Genomic DNA, 21,347 nt, shown 5'->3' with positions numbered 1-21,347 from the left:
CCTGATTGGAAGGGATCCAAATGGTCCGCATCCTCCAGGTGTGCTTGGAGTTGTTCAGCAACCATACGCTCAATCACCTTGCCCAAGAATGGAAGATTTGAGACTGGGCTATCGCCCATATTGGCTGATTCTAAAGATTTTTTTTAAGAAGCGGTTTAATGACCGCCTCTTTCACTGGGTCTGGGAACGCTCCCTCACAGAGGGAAGAATTCACCACCCTGCAGAGCCCATCACCCAGCCCTTCCCAGCTCGCTTTTATTAGCTAGGATGGGCAAGGATCAAGGAGACAGGTGGTTGGTTTCACTTGTCCAAGCAGCCTGTCCACATCCTCGGAGGTAACAGATTGGAATTGATTCCATTCAACTAGACTAGACAGGACTCTAGCACTCTCCCACCCCAGCCCTGCTCCCACGGTGGAGTCTACCTCCTTCCGAATCTGAACGACTTTATATGCAAAAAACTTTGCAAAATCGTTGCAGGAGATCTTGGGGTCTTTACAAGGCCCTGATGGCAAAGGTTCTGTTAAATTGCAAACCACCTGAAAGAGTCTCCTGTTTCTATTTTCTGCAGATGCAATAGAGGCAGTGAAGAAAGTCCTCTTCACCTTCACTATCGCCACTTGGTAGGCTCAATATTGAGCTCTAACCCGTGTCCTATCCAATTCAGAATGAGTTTTCCGCCACCGGCGCTCTAGCCGTCTCAGCGATTGTTTCCTCGCCCTCAGCTCCAGGGAAAACCACGGGGCTGTCCGGGCTTCATGCAATCGGAGAGAGTGCTTCGGAGCCAGACAGTCAATAGCCCAAAGTCTTTCTACCCTTATTTTTTGTGATTTTTATTTTTGGCAAGTGTGTAAAGCTGAATGCACGCAAGTTAAATATGTGTAAGTTGCAAGTTACATGTAATTGCCAACTCAGGATAGCATTCCACAAATCTGATGAAGTGACCCTTTTTTAGTCATTAAAGACATCTCAAGTCCCATGCTTCAACTACATGGCTGCCCACTGAAAACCATTTTTGCTAGCTTCAGTGAATATTTTCAAGAGGGATATGTTATAATTTCTTTTATTTTCTTTTTTACTTAATAGAGTACAGTTAAGAGTTAGCAGACAAGCTTCATGTCAGTTATGATGCTGTGAGAAGCATTGTATATTAACCTTTGCATTATGATTTGTGAATTTGAGATTTTACTTTTACTAAGATGACCATGTATAAAATCTATAAATACGTCAATAATATAGTTCCAGTTACAGATAGGTAGCCGTGTTGGTCTGCTATAGTCAAAACAAAAAAAATTCCTTCCAGTAGCACCTTAAAGACCAACTAAGTTAGTTCTTGGTATGAGCTTTCGTGTGCATGCACACTTCTTCAGATACCTGAAGAAGTGTGCATGCACACGAAAGCTCATACCAAGAACTATTGTTGTCAATAATATAAATATGCATATTGTAACTCTGAGCAGCACTGCCATAACTACAATATTTTATTTTATTTTCTATCAGGTTTGTCACTTTTTTGTTACCTCATAAAAAAATTGCTTTTTACAATCCTGTAATGCAGAGTTTGTATTCATAAATTCCAAATGAATATGTGTACTCAGTGGTTTTTTTTATTTGAAATTCTTTTTGCAGACAGACCTCCTTCAGAAAAAAGGGCCATATTTCTGAGGATTTCAAAAGGCTCTAAATTATCTTCATGGATACAAGCAAGTAGACAATGGCGCTCTAACCATCTGTTCAAGCTTCTTGAGGAAAAAGTCTGCCGTGGAAACATCATGAAAAGTAATGTAACTTCTGCAGATGGCCAGAATATTTTTAACCTGTATTTTAAAATCCAACTCCTTCTACACTATGAAAATTCTGTATATATTGTTAGCATTTACATTTTGAGGAGCAGGGAAAATAGCTATTCCCAGAATGGTAACCCTCTTCTCTATATAAAATGACATGCAGCACAATCCAAGATGTGTTTACTAAGGAATAAGACACACTGATTTCAACTAAACTTACACCTTGGTGTGTTTAGTACTGCAGCATCGGAAGCAAAATAAATGTACTTTAGTGTATTACTCAACATAGAGTTTGTTCATTCATTTATTTTCATGAAGATGAACAATTAAGCAGTTGGTTGGGTTCTTGATCTGGAAAGTACACTGTCCACACAACAATTCATTCTCTGATAATGGGCTAATTCTTTGCCTAATATATCTTGATTAAAAATATTCAAGTTTATAGCCCTGAGAGCAGCTTATACTCATGGTAAAATCACACAAATCTAGTACTGTTCTAGAAATTGCATAGTGTCCAAATGGAACGAGGACTATTCCAGAATCATTTTCTGCCCTCATCTTTTTCTTCCTCTACCCTTATTCTTCCCTGGTGTCATACCTGGCTTCACCTCCCAAAATCCCATGAGCCTGTGATGTAAGCAATCACACCTTGATGTCAGTTTGCCAGGCAGCATGTCCTCTGTGGCACAAGAGTGGTTGTGGGAATCTAGATCTCACTCAGCTCATGATATAAAGGGGCTTCCTTTGCTGGCAGTCAGCAGATGTCAAACACCAACTCAAAGTCCTCTGGGGCAAGAGAGTAGGACTGAGCAGCTTGAATTCACTCAGCTCAATCAGTATTCCAATGTTGGCTGTCATTTAAATTAAAGTGTATTTTTATTCTTCATAGCAATAACAACAAAAATAACAATATCATTTTATTTGGAGCTGAGGAAATTCCTTCTTGCATTTTAGTAAAGGAATTATACAAATCTGAGAGCTTTTTGAAGGGGTTGCTTTCACATGGCATGTAAGTACTGTCTTCCTCTACACACACACACACACACATTCTTGCACTCCTGTTGCACGTTATCCACCTTTGAAAATTGCTAGGTTTCTACCTCCTCTTTATAAAATTCTTCATTTAGTGGGGCATAGTTATGCCTATGATGTGCATAATGATTCAGGTCTTTTGTTTGGAGGTCTCTGCATTAGAATAAAACATCTGCATGTTCATTTGTTGGATTGTTTGGACCCTTAATTAGATAACTGTTTTTCACTAAATTCTCTATTTAAAAACCCATTGTGGTGTCAAAGAATTTATAATGAAGTCGATATAACTGAGTTGTGTTCTGAACTTCTTGTCCAGCTGTTAAGTTTAGTGGGTTTCCAATCCATAGCATAAATTTTGATTTGAGTTAAATATCCTTGTAAAACACTGTACATTCTTGGAAATTATAGAGTTGCTGAGATAGAAGCAGTTTGTCATCCAGACTACTGCACCAAGGCAGGTTTAATGCATCACCTAGAAGATTATATGGTTCCACATAAATAAAGCAACAGTAATGAAGGTACATTATGCTGAGTGGAGGGTGGGGCCTTGTAAGATAAGAATAGGTGTAGCAAAAGCAAATTTGGCGACAGATGTGCTTTGAGGCTGGAAGAAACACTGGCACAGGAAAAGGGAAGGAGTCCAGCGATATACTGAAGGCACTACAGGCATGGTAGAGCAGAGATGTAGAAGGGCTGTTTCTGCTTTATATGTATCAGAGAGAGCAGAGGGCCACACACAGGTGGAATACTGAAGAGAGGAGCAGAAAGAAATGTGAAAGCACCTTGTGAGAACCATTAGGGTGTTGTTGGAAGGAGAGGGAAGAGATAAGGTATCCTCTGTCCTACTTGATAATGAGGTGTGGCTCTTGCGTGCAAGAGCAGAGACCAAGAGCCGCTCTAAGCCATGTCCTCTGAGAGGGCTAATAACATTGTGGTCCCTTGGGGAACACCAGAGGGGACTAGCCACATCATATGCTGGGCCAGGATTGACGATCTGGAACCATCACTTGCGAGTTACTAGCTTGTAAAAGATATTCTGGTCGGGTTTATATATATATATTCTGAAGTGGTGAGAAGTGACATATTTCAAAAGGTTTTACATAACTTTCACTCTCAACATGTTGCAATTTGTGCCAGCCCTCACATTATATAAATGTCTATCTTGCTTTTTTAATAACTTCATTTAGATGAGCTCTGGTGCTCTCGCACTAATTCAAAAGGAATATTTAATGGGTCTTTTTAAAGCATTTCATTGTAGTTACTTTGTGGTAAACTAAGCCTGCATGAAAATGAGGGGGGGGGGGAATGCATGTTGTTGGTTTTTTTAAAAGGGGTGCTCTCCAGCATATTGGAGCTGATCACAACTTACATAAGCAAACCATCTGTAAACCCTACGCATTGGTCATGTTGAAAGGGAAGAAAATGAAAAGGTAAACAGGAGCCAGTGCTCACTGATGCAGTACTTTTTGCTGTAGCTCAGTGGGTATCTGCAGCGGTTCAACACAGAAGTGTAAAGAATAAAAATAATATTATTTGCTCTGCTACTTCTTTGAGCTGGTTCTTGAATTGATTTGATTTTAAGGAACTTGCAAGCTTTTCAAGCTCCTGAAGGAGTGTTTAACTCAGAAACATATTGTGCGGCAGTAAGAGGAGCCTCTCCACAAAGTTTATTAAGCCTGCCAGATTATTATTATTACTTATTGAATTTATATACCACCCTATACCTGGAGGTCTCAGGGCGGTGCATAGAATTGCAGGCAATAGGCCCAGGGACTTATTTTTGTAGGGTGGGGGACTAAAAAGGGAATGATAGTTTCTTTCTTACTTACTTTTAAGAGTGGTGTGCATTTTAGTTTGTAATTTATTTATTTTTTAAACTGCCACTTCACTCTAGCTTTTCTTTCTGGTGGTTGATTGTGGCCTCTAATGCACCACACAAGCCTAGACCAGCCAGTGGTTCTTACAGGTCTCTAATAGGCCTTACAGAATGAGGATATCTAGAATGCTGCCTGTGGACTTCTGAAGAGCTCGTATGGGGCAAGGGGTGGGGTAAGAGAGAGAAGTTGTTATTAAAGCAAGTAGAACAATGTAAGGTGTCAAAAAAATAATAATCCCAACTATATGAATCTTAACTTTTAAAAATAATCCTCCACTGCTGTTCTTTACAATCATCATCATCATCCAACAACGCTATCCAGGCAACAATTGGGTCTGCCTCATTTCTTCCAAAACCCATCAGTTTAGACAAGTGTATAGACCAGAAAATAAAGGTATATGGCACAGAAAAGCACAGAAAGTGATAGATTAACACAGGGATTTGTGAGGGCCCTGATCAGATTGGGTTTTTATTTTTGTGTGTTTGGATCAGGGGATTAAATCACACTTTGATTTGGGAGGACAGGAGACCCATGAATCATTCTGATTTGCCTCGTTATTTGGGTCCTACATCCCTAATATGTGTGTTTAGTAGTTCATGGCTGAACAGTTGGCATGCTTTTGTTCTTGTACAAGGAGATACTTCATTGTCTTTTTGAACCACGATTTCCCCATATACCTGCCCTTCATTACTTAATATGTTTGTGAAAATCCTTTCCTTTATCCCCTACTGTCTTAGTAGAGATGCTATGCCAATTCTAGATTCTGCATAGGTCCTGGCGTAGGTAAATCAGTGTTCAGTAGCAATACTTTGTATTCTATTTTAAAAGAAAAGTGAAAGATTGTTTTTTCTTCACAATGTTGTACATAATCTCAACTGTAGTATCTACCACTGGAAGTAATAATGCAACTTGTTTACAGCATCAATTTGCTTCCATTTTAAGGAACCTTTTTATCAGTAGCCCTTTCTCTTCCTCCTCTTCCTCTTTATTAAATGTAGTCACAGAATGTTGTTAGATTCAGTGTAGCAGAATATGGGGCAGAGCATTCAAAAAGAGAGGTCCCCCTTAGGGTTTTTCTTTCCAGTGTACCCATGTGACATGTCTGCTTTAGATATGGAAGCTTCAACAGCACTTTTCTTAAGAAACCAAGGCTTGTAAAGTGAATGTTTCCACTCTTGCTTGCTGCATTGCCTGCAGCATCATTCTTAGAGCAAGATATGTGGTGAGAGAGAGCAGTGAGCATGAATAACAGGAGAATGAAAACACACTGAAAATCTGGGTTCTCTCTGATAAGTTTCAATTCCCCATCACATTCTTCACAATCACATTTCCTGCATACAGAAGTAGAATTTTTAATATTTGCTAGTTTTAGGGGTTGTTTTTTTATTGGTGCTTAAGCGTGTTAACGATAACGGCAGTGTTATATTTAAACTAAAGGAGAAGAAATCAGTACAATAATGTGCTAGATCTGAAAGAATGAGGAAAATGTTAAGAGAACTCCAGAGCCAGCCCCCAGTTTTAAACTCAAGATCAGCTGGGTATATATATTTGTGTTAGGCTGCAGGGTATGCAAGCATTCAAGCAGTGGGGTGAGGCGGCAGCACTCACCTGACCTCCCATCCACTCGCATTGCTGCAGTGAACTGGAAGGAAAAGGGGTGGGGAGGAAATGAGGAAGTGCAGTACGAATGCATTGGCAGGAGTGCTGGTTTGGCTCCGCTGGTGTGTTTGCACTGCCACCACCTCACCTCACTGCCACTTTGCTCCTCTCCTTCACAATATACCACAAGGATGCGGCTGATTGAGGAGGGTCAGGTGAGTGCTTCCAGCCCACCCACCAGAAACCAATCCAGTCCTTCAACAGGAAGGCTGCTGTAATGACCACTCCCCACATAAAACAGGGGGCGACCTTTGTGTGGATGCGTGCAGCCCCTGGATCTTGATCAACACAGGCTTGGCTTTGCCTTCCCTCAGGTGGGATACCTGGAGGTCTCCGCCTACCTCAGTCAGTTGTCCAATCCCGCCTGGGGGAAGCGTTGCCAAGGAGACCAGGCCAGGTAGGGGAGGGACTACCTGCCCACACAATAGAGGGAGGATCTTACCTGGGAATCCTCACTTGGCTGCTGTAATTAACCCGCTGCAGTAGCTTAAGCTTTCAAGCAAATTTCAAAGGCATTGGGCTCTCGAGAATCTGGGTGGGTTTTTTTCTCACAGTAAACTTCATTCGGTAACATTTTTGAATACTGGGTTGTATCAGCATGTGGTGCATGTTTTTGTGTGTGTGCATGGAAGCTTTATGAAGAAAATACGACTTCCCATGTGTGTGTGTCTAAAAAACAAGAGAGCAAGAAGAGCATATGACATTTTTCACTTTGCATCCTTTATGTACAACAGAATGCTTACCCCTTTACTCTAGATGAGTTCAGCCCTGGACAATCACTTCCCAACTTTGAGAGCCATCTTTTTAAGATTGATGGTGCAGCATTATGTCATCAACATGAGTAGCTCTCACTTATCCCACAGCTGCTGTGCTTAGCTTTCTGTTCTCTCTCTCTCTCCAATCTTCCAGACCTCTTTCTTTAGTTTTTCCTTATTCAAAGTCTGCAGCATTGATATATGCTTCATTTAATATAGTTCCAGTAACTAGCTGATGATGATAGCATGTTGAAATCTCTGCAACGTTTCCTTTGCTATTAGCATGCAGGACATCAAAGCTCCCTTTAGTGTCTTTATAAGCATTGTCTGAAGCTTTAAAACATAGTGATTCCTGAGAGAATGTTCTCATTTTTATCTGTAGAAGGAAAAGCAGTTTGAAAGCAGTGCAAGTGTAATCATTTCCACATTTGCCCTTTTAACTGCACAGCTTTATCCCAGAACTTTCAACTAAAAAGTGGGGAGGGGATAACGATGGAGGTGAAGAAGAAACGTTTCCAAATGTGCAACAGAATATACTTCCACAGGTATTTATAGAATGACACAATTACATTCAGAGCTAAGATCTATCGGTAATCTGAAAGCAAGAATAGCTTCATGAAGGTCTCAGCTGGTAGAGGATCAGTGCCTGGACTTTGTATTTAAAGCATTGAGCTTCATGCAATGTCTAGAGTCTAAGCCAAGGGCGGATTTTTGTAGCTCATGTTGGTGAAAATCCGACTTAACCACAGCATTGTCTTAGGAGAGCTCTTTCATAACTGCTGGCTACCCAACATTGCACACATTACAGGTATTTCCCCAAAATACTTGACTGAGAATATATAGTTCTTCCTTATTTTTGTATTCATGTTGAAGGATGTCATAAAGAGACTGCTGAGAGGATGCACTGTGTAACACAGTTGAGCAACATAAATTGAAAGTGTCAGTTTGAATTAATTGTTCCACGTGCCTGGGCTGTACTTTGAATTTTGTTCAGATAGTGAGAGGGGTAATTTTCAAGTGCCACTTTTGAAATAAACAATTAAGAGTTCAGAAGTGTAATTAGAATTCTCCTTCCCTTTTAGCTGGGAATGGCAAAAGTTTTGTGATTGGCTCCCGTTCAGATAATTGTTTTCCTAATAGGATAAAAGTCAAGTGCTTGCTGAGAATGTATGCTTCTTATAGAAACAGATATCTCTCTTGCACATCATTGGAGAAAGACAAGACTAAGCTTGGCTTTGGAAAATGCAAGAACAGCCAAACTTTTTCAGGTTATACTTTCTATTGCATTGGAAAATGGGGTAGTAGCAGGTTTAATTTTCAGAGTGTGCACACTGAATAATTTAATGTGGCTTATAAAACATAAAGAAATTACATTTAAATATGCTGACCATGACATGAAAAAGCACTATATAGTCTCTCTCTCTCTCTCTCTCTCTCTCTCTCTCTCTCTCTCTCTCTCTGTGTGTGTGTGTGTGTGTGTGTGTGTGTGTGTAAAGGATAATGGACATATAAGAGCCACGATAGTATAGATTGGACCTCCCATATCCACAAATTGAATAGCAGCCATGAGGATGAGTATTAGGGCCTTATCAGGACTATTCTTCTGTGTGAGGATCGGTTAACCCTTTTCCCATGTCATGTTCCCCTATTGGCTTTTTGACTGTCTATGCAGAGGTCAAATAGCAATTCAGTGTCTGTCTCTCTGTTTGTCAGGAACTTTTAAGTTTATAAAGCTTCTATGTCATTTGAAGAGCTTTAACCAGCAAGTGCAGTTATAACAGTCTTCGGTTATTTAGAAATATATGTGCATCTTTAAGGAATCCTTGTCCATGTCTGATCCAATAATGTGTACTTAATTCTTAGAGAGAGAGAAGGGGATGGGGAGAGATTTGCAATTTATTTTAATAGATTATTATGCTTGAAGCAATTCTGTGGGAAAGTTGCCAGATCTTCCATAGATCAATAAAAACATACCTGTCTTGATAACACAAAGACATTTTCCAAGTTCTATGGCAAGCAGAATGGTAAGAGAAAGATTTTTTTATTTTTTATTTTATTTTTTGCACAGCTAACAACATGTGTCGCTTTGTATGCCTGGATGTGAAACAGAAAAACACTGCTCTCTCTTTGCCTAAGTGTGTGTGTATACAAACACACTGTTCTGATCTTGAAGTGTAAATAAAAAGTTTTTAGGGTACCATATCAAGCATCTTGAAAGCTGGGCACAATGGGAAGTTGAGATGGATTGTTTTATTTTCACCATATAATCCAAGTTCCTTTTATATATACTACTGTATACTCCACCATCAGCACTTGTGTTATTTCTAAGCCTCCATAAGGCAAGGGGCAAAAGGTCGGGATTCATTTTCAGAGAAGGGAGCAAAAAGGAATAAAAAGAATAAAAGATCAGAAAGGAACTAATGGATTTTTTTTAAAAAAACCCATTTTAGAAAGAAATAGATAACATTATTCTTTTAAAGTTCTTGCTTCATCTATCTTTTGTCCATAGATCACTGGTTTCAAATTATAAATATAAAATAAAGTGACTGCTGTATGCTCGGTAAAATTTATTTTAATACAGCTAATTGTATTGTTATAATTAGCCATAATATTTCCATTTGGGATAACACTAAAATTAGAAGGTACTTGTATAACTTAACAACTGATAAAACACTGGTATGTATGCTTGGTTAGCAATTTTACCTATGATTATGCTTTGGGAAATCTTCAAGCATTGCATTAAATTTTAACTGATATGATGAAGAAAACTGTGTTGATTGATTTGGGATAAACACAAGCTGGTTTGCAAACCACACACATTTCTAGTGAAGCAACATGACTTTTTGGCAAAGGTACACAAATGAATTCCAAAAGCTCGTTTGCCCACTATAACATTTTAATAACAATTTGGTCACCATTTTTCAACCTTTGTAGTAAGCAGCCAGACTTCTGAGTAAGTACGGAAGTAGCAATGTAGCTGGAGGGTTTATGATAATTCCATAAGCAGAGAAGTGTCTCTGCAAGGGAGAGATAAACAGCAACTAATCCTCATAATTCCCTACTGATAGCCTATCCATCTCTGGTATAAATTAGAAAGCCTAGAGATTAGAAAAGCTAGGCTGGGTGTAGCTCACAGCATTAATCACAGTATTAGGTCAACAGTATGCTGAAATGCTGTGTCTTTGCAGCTGGTGTTACACTACAGGTTGAGTAATGCAGCTTAAAATAAAGGTTGATTGATTGTTTGATGGGTCAAACTGTTGTAATATGGTTTTTCCTGAGACCTTTGTTTCATGCGCTGAATGAAACCTGTTCTGATTCTTTTGTTTTTGAAGCTCTTGAGAGTCCCACTTCATCCTAAGTAACTGTCTGTCTTGGCACAAAAAGTTTCATTCTACTGCAGCACTACTTTAGTATTCCAGAATGAACTGTTCATTTTAGATTTACTTTGGACCAAGATGGGCATTTGGGTCTTGAAACTGGTGTGCGTATTTTGTTGAAGCATGATATAAGCTTGCACACATCATAGAGTTAAATGCACCCTTTTTATCAACAGAATATTTTCAGGAAGCTTCTCCCACGCACGCACGCATGCGAAGCATCTAATTAATTTTTACAGAATGTGTTGATAAAACATCCATTACAGTCCAAAAGCTATGGTGATGCAGTGTTCCAATTACGTATTCACTTTGGGGAGATTAGCTGTTCATGAAAATTCTCTACTTAGCCACTCGAGGCAAAAAAAACTGTTCAGGGATATTCACACAAACCTCAATGAAAATGCCTTTTGCCCGGCTTGAATGGTGAAACTTCACCTTGTACGAAAGGATCACTAAACATGGCCATATCGTTTTTGTTTTTTCTTCTTCTCCTTCTCCTTCTCCTTCTCCTTCTCCTTCTCCTTCTCCTTCTCCTTCTCCTTCTTTTAGCTCCATTACCCAATTCAGCATGATGTGCAACCCTCTATCTACTAACCAGCACTACATCGATTAAAACAAATGGGGCAGTGCAAGGTGCACGTTACCTTGTGGGTCTATGCTGACAGATCAGTGTAATTACTGTACTTTACTGAAGGCAGCTGGCATGCAGAGCAGGCAAGTTGATTAGGTGGCAGGTCCAGCAAACCTACAACCTGCAAGAGTGCCCCAGGGAAAATAGGAGGCTTTTGTGGAAAATTCCAGTGTCAGATTTCACTTGCTCAGCTATACTACTGTACTGTACAGTACTAATTTGTAGTACTGTACTGTACTACTTTTGAAGCTCTGTCACCAGTGGGGCTGAAGAGGGGGCATGCCAGGGTGGTTTGAGGGTGTAGTGGGGGAGAACTAAGGGGGAGGGGACTTGGATTCCCAGTTCTCTAGCATGCTCTTTTATCCTCCTCCCTCTGACCCATTTTTTATCATAAGGTCCCAGGGAAGGTTACAGCGATTTAAAAATTCAATATTATTATAAGTTAAGACAACCTATAATTAGAGGAACGGGGTGAATCACAGGAAGGGCCAGAGCAAAGAAGTACATCTATACTCCATGACCTGGGAGCACCGAACTTTACTTTCAGCAGACATATTTAGGATTGCACTGGGAGCAAGCCTCACTGAACTTAGTAGATACTGAAATTTAGTACTGAAACTTAGTAGAGACTGAAATCTTAGTATATCTGTATAGTTTGTGCTGTTGGCTACGTCAAGGACAGGAGGAAAAAGTGAAAAAGCTGTTTGAAGGACTTTTTACTTGGAGCTCTTTGGGCAGTATGTAGCTATAGATGTGCTACCACAGGGTTAGGATTACTAATGTTTTTAATGTTCGATGTCTTACTGTGTTTTTATTTGTTGGAAGCCGCCCAGTGTGGCTGGGATAACCCAGTTGGATGGGTGGCATATAAATAATAAATTATTGTTTATAATAATATTACTGCAACAGTATTCTGCCATCTCCTCTCCCGTCCTATGCACGCCCCCATATCACCCCCAAATCTGCTCAGGAAGGTTGAGGGAACCCCAGAGGAGGAGGAGGGGGAGATGGTTCTGTTGTGCAAGAATAAATCCTTGCACTAGTGGACTGGTCTGTTTAACACCACATTGAATACAACCCTTTATGTGCATTAAAACTGAAAACAATATGGTTGGTGTTAATTAGAGCAACAGCGCAAGAGGGCTGTTGTGATCATTTCCTGCTTGTGGGTTTCTCGTTTGCCCAATGTGGGAAGCAGGCTGCTGAGCTAAATCCAGCCTGATCCAGGACGGCTCTTATTTATTTAAAATACATTTATATCATCTTTAAATATAGAAACCTTCTCAAGGCAGTTTAGAAAATAAAAGACTTTAAAAATATGCAACAGCAAAATACAGACGAAACACAATCAAATCATTCAGATGAAAGGATAAAAATAACATTCCAAGTCAAAACCAAAGATCACCTGGGAGGATTCTGCTTGTGCCAGAACTGTGACCTGAAAATAGGTATTTTCTGCGGTTGCACCTGTATTTTCTACAGAATGCACTCTCTTCTGTCATTTTTGAGGCAGCAACCATCAGTTGCTTCATATGTTTTGCGAAGACTCATCCTTTTGCTCAGGCTTTCTCTGACTTATAAGACCAGACCTAAATATTGACTGCTCAAATTTCTGTTTTATTTCTTTTCATAAGCTTTTGCATTGTTGTTTTATTTGTTTTAGACTGTATTTTTTTATGATACTGGGTTTTTAAAAAATATTGCACACCACTTAGATTTCTAGACTATTAAGTAGTTCATTAATGCTTTATTAAAATAAAGACAGCAGAAATTAAAAGCAGGCTGCAATGCAGGATTAAAAATCAGACTTTAAAAATAAAGAAGGAAACAGGCATACTTCCCAAAGAAGGGCATTTCATAAGTATTTGGCCGCCATAGGCCCTTGTATTATTCCCACCAATCTGATAGACCTGTGGACATTTGAGCCATTGTGATTATTCTTAGGACCTGGGCAAGTTAATGCAGGAATAGGAAGTCCTTCAAATAACCTGGTCCCAAGCCTTTAGAATTTCAGAGCTAATCATCAGTGCCTACATTTACCCTGGAAACAAATTAACAACTGGTGCAGTATTGTCAGCCCTTTAGCAACAATATTGCCAAAGGGCTGAATCTGACACAATGGGTTAAGGAAACCTAGTTTTTCAGAAGTTATAGTGAAAGTGGTTAATAATTATGATAGCAACATTATTTTAGCAAGTATTTCCAAGGAGAGGAAAATATTGCAAAAAGCACTGCTACTAAATATTATGTTTTATTGGTGCTGAATGCCTATGAGAGACATTTGCTATAAATCTAGCACAGTGGAGTGTTTTACAAGAGTCATCATATTTCTCAAGCTTTATTATACTTTCATTTCCCCATCATTATTTTTTATTCTTCCTGAGACTCAAGCCCTTTCATTCAAGTAAAAAAGCTGTATCTTCTAAGCACATCATTTCTCATCCTGAGAATTCTCTTCTTTCTCTCTAATTACCTCCTCCTCTCCCTCACATTACTCCCAACCATTCTCAGCTACTGTTATGAGGACCTCTGCTACAGAGCTGGGGTTTTAAGCCAGCAAATTAAAATGGAAGGAAGCAAAAGTTCAGGGGACAAAATCTCTGTAGCTGTAAAGAGTTGTAAAGTAATCTTAGTTAGCTAGGCCTAGTGACATCTCGGCACTGCATAGTCCATACAGAATCTCAGCAGCATCCTTTATGTTGGCCCACAGTGCTAATCCCCAGTCCTTAAGAAGCATACTATTCCCTTGCCCCAACAAAAGTTTGTTTATGGCCTCTAGCCCTGGTGAATGTATGCTGGTTGTAGACTGTGGAACGAAGGTTATTGGCCCCTGTGTGGAGTAAAATATTTGATAACAGTGGCCCTAAGTGGTAGTGTCTGCGGTATCCTAGGTGGGAGGTGGTGTGGCACCCCTGAATATGTAAAGATGGTGTCTTGGGTCCAAACTATTAGAAACAGATGCATCTGGAGTGTGTGAATGTTTCTCTCCTGTTTAGCAATTTTCTCTCCTGTTTAGCTTTAAGCTGTTGGTTTATTTGTATTATTTTATGCAGACTTGTATAGATTGATTTTTTTAAAAAAAGATATTATTTCTAACTGTTTCTAATATATCTTTCTTATACTTGTCTACTTGATTTGTTGTGGGCACAGTTTTGTGTGGAAGCAGCATACAAATAAAAATCGATGATTGTTATACTGAATGGCAGCCAAGGAAGGGAAGGTCTGTGCCTTTACAGATTGCCACTGCTTGAGAGCAAGTGAGTGAAAATTAGCCCAGTCTGCTTGTATGGCCCTGTGTTGTCATGTTCCATGACATCTACTATGCCCTTCATTACTGGCCCAAGCATAACTAAGTTCCTCTCTTTTGTGGAGATGGTAGTATGTAGTGCCACATGGATGCAATAGCAGCTTGCATTGTCCAAGCACAACTGCTGATTCATCCCCCTCTATAATTTTTGCGTACTACACACAAGACTCTACAGTCTCTTGTGTAAGGGCTTAAGAACCCTCAGACTGTGTATCTAAGCTGCCTATTGCAGCATGACTGTTTCATACAGACTTATTCTCCTGAATGCTCACCTTCCTTGGAAAAAAGAAAGGAAAGCTATTATTTTTGTATTTCTTTTTCCCCTGACCAACATACACTGGGCTTTATTTCCTCTCAGCTTTCTGTTCTCTGCTGCATCTTATCCCATTTAGGGCTTAATTTGTGTCATGGCTCACTGAAGCTCAGTCATAGGATATGTTTTTAAAAGTAGGTTAAAGTCATGATATGTGTTTCCCTGAACATGAATTGAGTTAATTTCCCTATCTTTAAGCAACTGTATGTTTGGGATAATCAACATTTAAAAGATGTCAATTCTAGATAGGCTTTAGTCCTGACATGTGTAACTTTAGAAAGTAAAGCTGGCACTACTCAATTGCTTGGACAGAGCTGATTGCTACTGTTGTCCACGACATCACAGTGTTGTACCACAGGCCTAGTTTTTCAGTCAATTACTGAGCTAAAATAAAATTTCCATTTCTGGTCTTCAAGAGCTAAAAGTACAGCATGTACAATGAATCAACAGTCAACTGCAAAACAGTTTCCCCTCTAATTCAAGGACAAAATTATTCTGCTTTCTTCAGCAGCAGCGTGGTCAGCAATCCTGGTTTACTTTCCAAACCTTGTTTGTGATCACCACCGATTCTCTCCCCCGGCATATACACACACAATGTGATCTTTTCTCAATTGGCTGGGGCTGAAGAAGGCAAGAAACAAGGGGAGTCGCTTCAATGTGATCTTTTCTCAATTGGCTGGGGCTGAAGAAGGCAAGAAACAGGGGGAGTCGCTTCTACTGCTTGAAAACATCCCCTGTTCTTACTTTCTCCACACTGCAGTGCAAACAGAGAGGAAATCTGTGTGCAGATAGACATGTTATAGGATTTGAAGACACCTGCTCTTCAATAACCCTAGGAGTAGCCCTTTAATGGATGCAGCTTTAATTGTTCCCTATAGAACTTCCCGCCACATGGTAAGGCTTCATTTTTGCAGGGGTTTCAATACAAACCCGTTTCTGATTGGGCAGCCCTCCTAAAATGAAAGGTTTCCTCATCTCACCACCCTGTGGTGAATTGTCTGTCCTGGGAAAGCCTCTCCTCCTTACATAGGGGAGGAGTTGTGAGCAGAAGCCATTTCCTGCATTGGCAGGTGGAGGCTTGGGGGCGGGGTTTTGCCACTGAAACGTGGCCGCAGCAGCACCTCCCTTTCATTCCGCTGCTGGTTTTTGTCGGATCACCCAGCCACCCTCCCTTTAGTTCACTGCTTGGTTCTTGACCTTGCTATGGACCTGTGGTTGGTTGCCTTGGTTGTCCAAGGGGCCTGGTAGGAATTTTTATCCAACTGGCAAATTGGCACTGGCCACTTGGTTTTTTGCCTACCTCATAGCAAATTGTCACAACTTTTAGGTATTGGTGGTTATGCATTGGAATATGCTTGTGTATTGGAGGGCAGGGTGTGGCCATCGCCTACCCCTCCACTTTATGGGTATTCTGGTAAAGGAACCCGGCGGTCGTGGATCCTGTCAGACGCCCTTGCTGATGACTAGGGCCATGGCATGACCCCTGGTGACATCAGGGAGAGCTTTCAGTTGTATTTGCATCAACAGGCTCCTCCCACTGGTGGTTAACCCTTGTTTGACTCACCCCTCCCTGAGGGGGTGAAGTCACGCTCCGTTGTTTTATCCAATGCCTAAGCCAATACCTCCCCCATGCTGTAATCAATAAAGTTGTGGCCTTTTTTAGCCCATTAACCTAATATACTGTGTCCTTGTGTCTTTCTTATCCCCAAGCGGGTGGCGGGTCCTTGAATCACAAAAAGTGTTCCCTCACTGCTTATCAGTTTCCATTGAAACCAAAATGGGAGGGGGAACTCTGTTTTAGCAGCAGTTTCAGTATAAACTGCTGATGGACAAGAGAGCCAAGTCTGCTTTCTGATGGAGTAGGCAAGTCTTGCTTGCTTCATGGTGCTTTGAAGTCCCACCAAATCATCTGATGTCAGTGATGAACAGGGTCTTGACCTCCCATATCTGTCAAATTTTGACCCATGATGCCAACCTGATAAGGATTTGGCCCACAGAGCCAAAAAGGTTCATAAATTTAGGTTTGCACAATTAAAGTGGATTAAAGCAGCCTGCCACCATAGCGAAACAAATTCACTTTTTAAAGAGCAGACTTTTTGCAGTTAAAAAAGTGGCTGGGAAATGCACTGAAAAGTATGGAATGGATGAATGATTAACAGCAAGATGTATCAGCACAAATCAGGATGAATGCTCATTGTTATATAACCTCCCCACAAGCAAATCAGAATTAATCCCCAGTGAAGACTACACATCGTCTAACCTCAGTGTAAGCCTAGTGCAAGCAAATCGGTACGAATGGTCACTAAACAAGTTACCTGGAAGAACCCTAGGAGGAGCTTTATAGTAACTCTAGTGATCCTTTAAATATTTACAAATAAATGTCAGTTGCTCATTTTGAATCGAGATAGCCTTTATTTTTGGCTTCTAATTTCCTCATTCCATCCACACAACTGTTTTAGAAATGTTATGCACAAAGGCTACACAGGTGATTCAAAACCTGCCAAGTTTGTACAGTTCTCATATGAATTACCTTGCTTGCTGTAAAATGAACTATTGTCAAGTTTGTCCAGATGCTAAAACATATGGAAGATATTTTTATTTTTCCTGTAATGATATGTGTGGTGGCAGCAGTCACTGAATGGGGACTGGTTCGCTGGAGGAGAACTTCCTGCCAAGTAGAGCACAGCGTTTTTATTGACGAGTACACACAAAAGGGAAAAAAAGAAAAGAAAGCAACATTTTGGAAAGCGGAAGAAAGAAAAGCAATGCAGTCACCCAAGGGAGTTTCTGTAGAAGCAGTAATCTGAAATATCCAGGCATCTTGCCAGCTGCTTCAGAAGGCTGAGTTAATCAACACTTTGATGTTTCTTGCCAATCCATGCTGTGGTGTAATACTTCCTTAGTGCAAAAGTATATGTTCATTTCCCCCCTGTTTATTGGCACCCTAACCCTTTAAACATCTTCTATGGATCCATTTATTTAAATGTATGCAAGAAGTAAACTACTGTTATCTTTGAAAGATACATCTTTATTATTCAATTTGCCGCAGTTAATAATTTCCTGGTGGTAGCTTTTACCAGTGCTATGATTTGATATAGCATTTACATTCTCTACACTAAGCACAGTGCTTTGCGCAGTGCTTCTGAAGCACCCAACCATCAGCTGGTTGACAGGCACTTGGGAAGTGCCATGTACCGTATTTTTCGCTCTATAAGAAGCACATTTTCCCCTCCAAAAATTAAGGGGGAATGTGTGTGCGTCTTATGGAGCGAATGCAGGCTCCTTGGCTTCAGCGATAGCAACGCAAAGCCTCCGAAGCGCAGTGGGAGTGCTCCTGCCGTACTCTGGAGGCTTCGCATTGCTTTCACTGAAGCCTGGAGAGCGAAAGGGGTCAATGTGCAGCGACCCCTGTCGCTCTCCAGGCTTCAAGGATAGCCGCCTGAAGCCTCCAGAGTGCAGCGGGAGTGCTCCCACTGCTCTCTGGAGGCTTCGGGTTCCTTTCGCTGAAGCCTGGAGAGCAAGACTCCAGGCTTCAAAGATAGCCGCCTGAAGCCTCCGGAGCGCAGCAGGAACTCCCACTGCGCTCTGGAGGCTTCGGGTTGCCTTCACTGAAGGCGAAGGCAGTGCAGGAGAGGGAGAACTGCGCAGCGTCCCTTCAGCCAAGTGGGAGGAGAAATGGAAGGGGCTCCATTTCTCCTGCCACTTTGCTGAAGGGGCGCTGCGCAGAGAGGGGGAGAATTTTTTTTCTTGTTCTCCCCCTCTGAAACAAGGTGCATCCTATGGTCGGGTGCATCCTATAGAGTGAAAAATACAGTGATTAGCAGTTCCTGACCCTTCCCACTAATCCTTGCCTATCCCACACATAACATCATATATGATATATATGGGGGCCAAATAGCCTGACAGAGAAAATGTGGAGGCCTGACAGGTGGGATTCTACACCTGATTTCAAAAATAATATTGGTGCAAAGTGGGCTCCTCTAAGTAAGTGGAGCTTGGTCTCCAAGCTGTTTCTGCTGACTGCTGAGAGCAATCAAGCTTCTGGTTCTGGTACCTGAGCCTAGAGGTGCTATCCCTGCTTTTCTTCCCTGATTCAGCCACTGATTCAGCCAAGCACTGCTGGTCTTCCCTTGCTTGTTCCTTGATTCCCAGGCCAGAGTTTAGGTAGAGACATGGTATCTCCCCCTGAATCACTGGGTAGGCCCATGGGACACTCCAGCATCAGACTTCTCAAGAATAGGAGCCCACATGCTGCAACATTTGGTCAGGTGTGTTAAAACATCATGGCTTGAATATGGCTAGGTACTGAGCTTTAAAGTAAGAACTTCCCAACTCTCAGCCACCACACCACTTCAAATTCTAGATTACATAATCCGTATTTGCTGCATATCAACACCTGAAAAAAACCTTCAGTATTTTTCAGAATGTATATATGTATATATGACTTCACTGTTGCATCTCAACTGAATGAAGCAAGGCAGTGCCAGCTGTTGAATTATTAATACTTCTTTTAAATCAATTGTCATCTAAGGTCAGTTTGCTGTCTTCAAAGCACTTGATACTATTTCTTTTTCAGATAGAGAAGAAAAGAGTTGGTCTATACATGCATCACAATGAGATGGTAGAATAAACTGTATGACTTCATACTGCAGGTGGGGAGCAAAACTTGTAGACACAAGACCAGCACAACAGAGTCTTTGTCAAAAATCTTCTAGTTTTCCATCTGTTATGTGGGGGAGAATTCAAAAATAGTATCCCACTTGTAGTCTGAAGCAGTGCCATTTATCTTTAAATTTTATGTTGTTGCTTTTAGAATTGTATGGTTTGATTTATTTGCATTATGATTTTAGATAATATATTGGAAACTGTCCTGTGATTTTACTTTTAACGAATAGCAGTTTACACATTTTGTTAATAAACGTTAAATACTCACATACCTCATTCTGTGTGCCATGTGTAGATCCAGACAGAGAAACTAAGGAAAACAGCACGTGGGGGGGGGGGGGGGGAATAAATTGGCATTCACCTGACACTGTTGGGTTGCTGCTCTAGTTACTTTGACTCTTAATATCAACAAGTTTCAGGCTTCATTTATATTGATTTCCCCTGTACCTGGTAATCCTGGGAAGATGGACCATATGCTGATACATTATAATCCATTAAGTCTCTCTGAACTTAATGAAGTTGCACAAAGTGCGTGTAAGCATGAGAATTGGCCTGCATGTGATTCTTAGATGGCTTATAACTGGGTCACAAATAATTAACTTTCAGACATTTTAGATTAATATCAATGTAGCATGTACGTTGGCCAGGCTTCAGGGTGATTTTGTTGTTGTTGTTTGCTATTTGAATATATAGCTCTGTGGTTTTGGTTTTGGCTGATGAATATGTATAAATCTTGCGTTCTGCTTCTCCAGTTTATTTCTAATAAAAACAAAATTGAAATAAAATTAAGCATGTAATTAATTTGAGAAAGATTAGTGATTGTGAATACTCCAAGTAGGGTGGGAGGATGACAGTAGCTTTCTGGGTTGTTGGGCTCTCTTAAAAAGTTGGTGAAAGAGGCTTGCTAATCCATAGTGATTTCTTTTGAAATTGAATAGTGGTAGATATTTTTTACTCAACCTGCAGCAAAGGTCATTAAAAAAGACAACTAGTCTGTTATCAACGTCAATTGCTTCACTTTAGCAGATGGTTCTACATACACGAACATTTAGCATATGTTTTCAAAAGACGAATTGGAAATCATATGACTTGCAAGGCTACTTTATAAGATTGGAGGTCTCTTGTGGTTATTGTGAGACCTTTTGTTAAAGGTATATCTGCCCTGAGAGTTTCTGAGCAAATTCTAATAACAAACAGGAGCTGGTTTGTTATTAGCAGGGCAATTATATTGTTACATAGCTCCCAGTTGGCTTTTGCAGAGTTTCCAAGCAAACTGTTTTCAAGGACTGCTGAAATACTAGAAAACAAAATAAATGTGCAAGCTAGCTTCATGAATCTCAAGCGTTTGACTAACGCACACTTGGTAATGTAAAGTCAGCCTGGCTATGAATTCTTGTATACACCAGGCTCCTTTGTCCATCTGTGCTTAATTGTAAGTGATATGTGAAGGCAGAAGCTTTTAGCGGTTTAATCGCCAGCCAATTTCTTCCTCTTGAAAATGGATGTGACAGTGAAATGCCTTCTACCAGGCCAGGTATTTCTGGTCTTTTAAAATTAGTAAAATGTTTGTCATCCATCTTAGTTTATAGTGCATCCTATGTACTATATGTACAGTGTACTTCTATGAACTCTGTCTAGAGTTAGATAATGTATATGCCATGGCTTCTATAAATGGTGAAAGAAAGCAGCAGGGATGGCAAGAAATCCCCTCTTCCCTTAAGAATCGACCTCATAGATAAACAAAAGTTGTACTCTTCCCTGAACTCTGTTTTGCATGCTTCCAGGACGACTGATGCCAGAAACACTTAAGCTGCTTTCAGACAGCACTTTATTCCATTTTCACGTGTTCCCTTACCAGATAATTTCCTCATTATTTGATCTTACACACAATATAAAGGCCAATTCTGGAAATCTTGTCGTAATTATACAACAGTGTTGAAGA

At 40.5% G+C, this 21,347-nt stretch overlaps 1 protein-coding gene across 7 annotated transcripts in view; it reads left to right on the top strand.

The window, feature by feature from the left end:
- Positions 1-21,347, top strand: part of DLGAP1 (DLG associated protein 1) — a 282,912-nt gene that overhangs the window by 60,811 nt on the left and 200,754 nt on the right. For 6 of the 7 annotated variants that reach the window (XM_081918042.1, XM_081918041.1, XM_081918045.1 and 3 more), the window contains one exon: positions 1,629-1,778. The exons of the other annotated variant lie outside the window; for it this stretch is intronic. The gene's annotated coding sequence lies outside the window, so the exon portion shown is untranslated. The remainder of the gene's footprint in view (positions 1-1,628; positions 1,779-21,347) is intronic. 7 annotated transcript variants of the gene reach the window in all.

Source organism: Podarcis melisellensis, assembly GCF_964234715.1.
Source record: "Podarcis melisellensis genome assembly, chromosome: 7".
Taxonomy (NCBI): Eukaryota; Metazoa; Chordata; class Lepidosauria; order Squamata; family Lacertidae; genus Podarcis; species Podarcis melisellensis.
The sequence above is the reverse complement of the archived record's forward strand: the minus strand, read 5'-3'. Positions and strand labels throughout refer to the sequence as shown.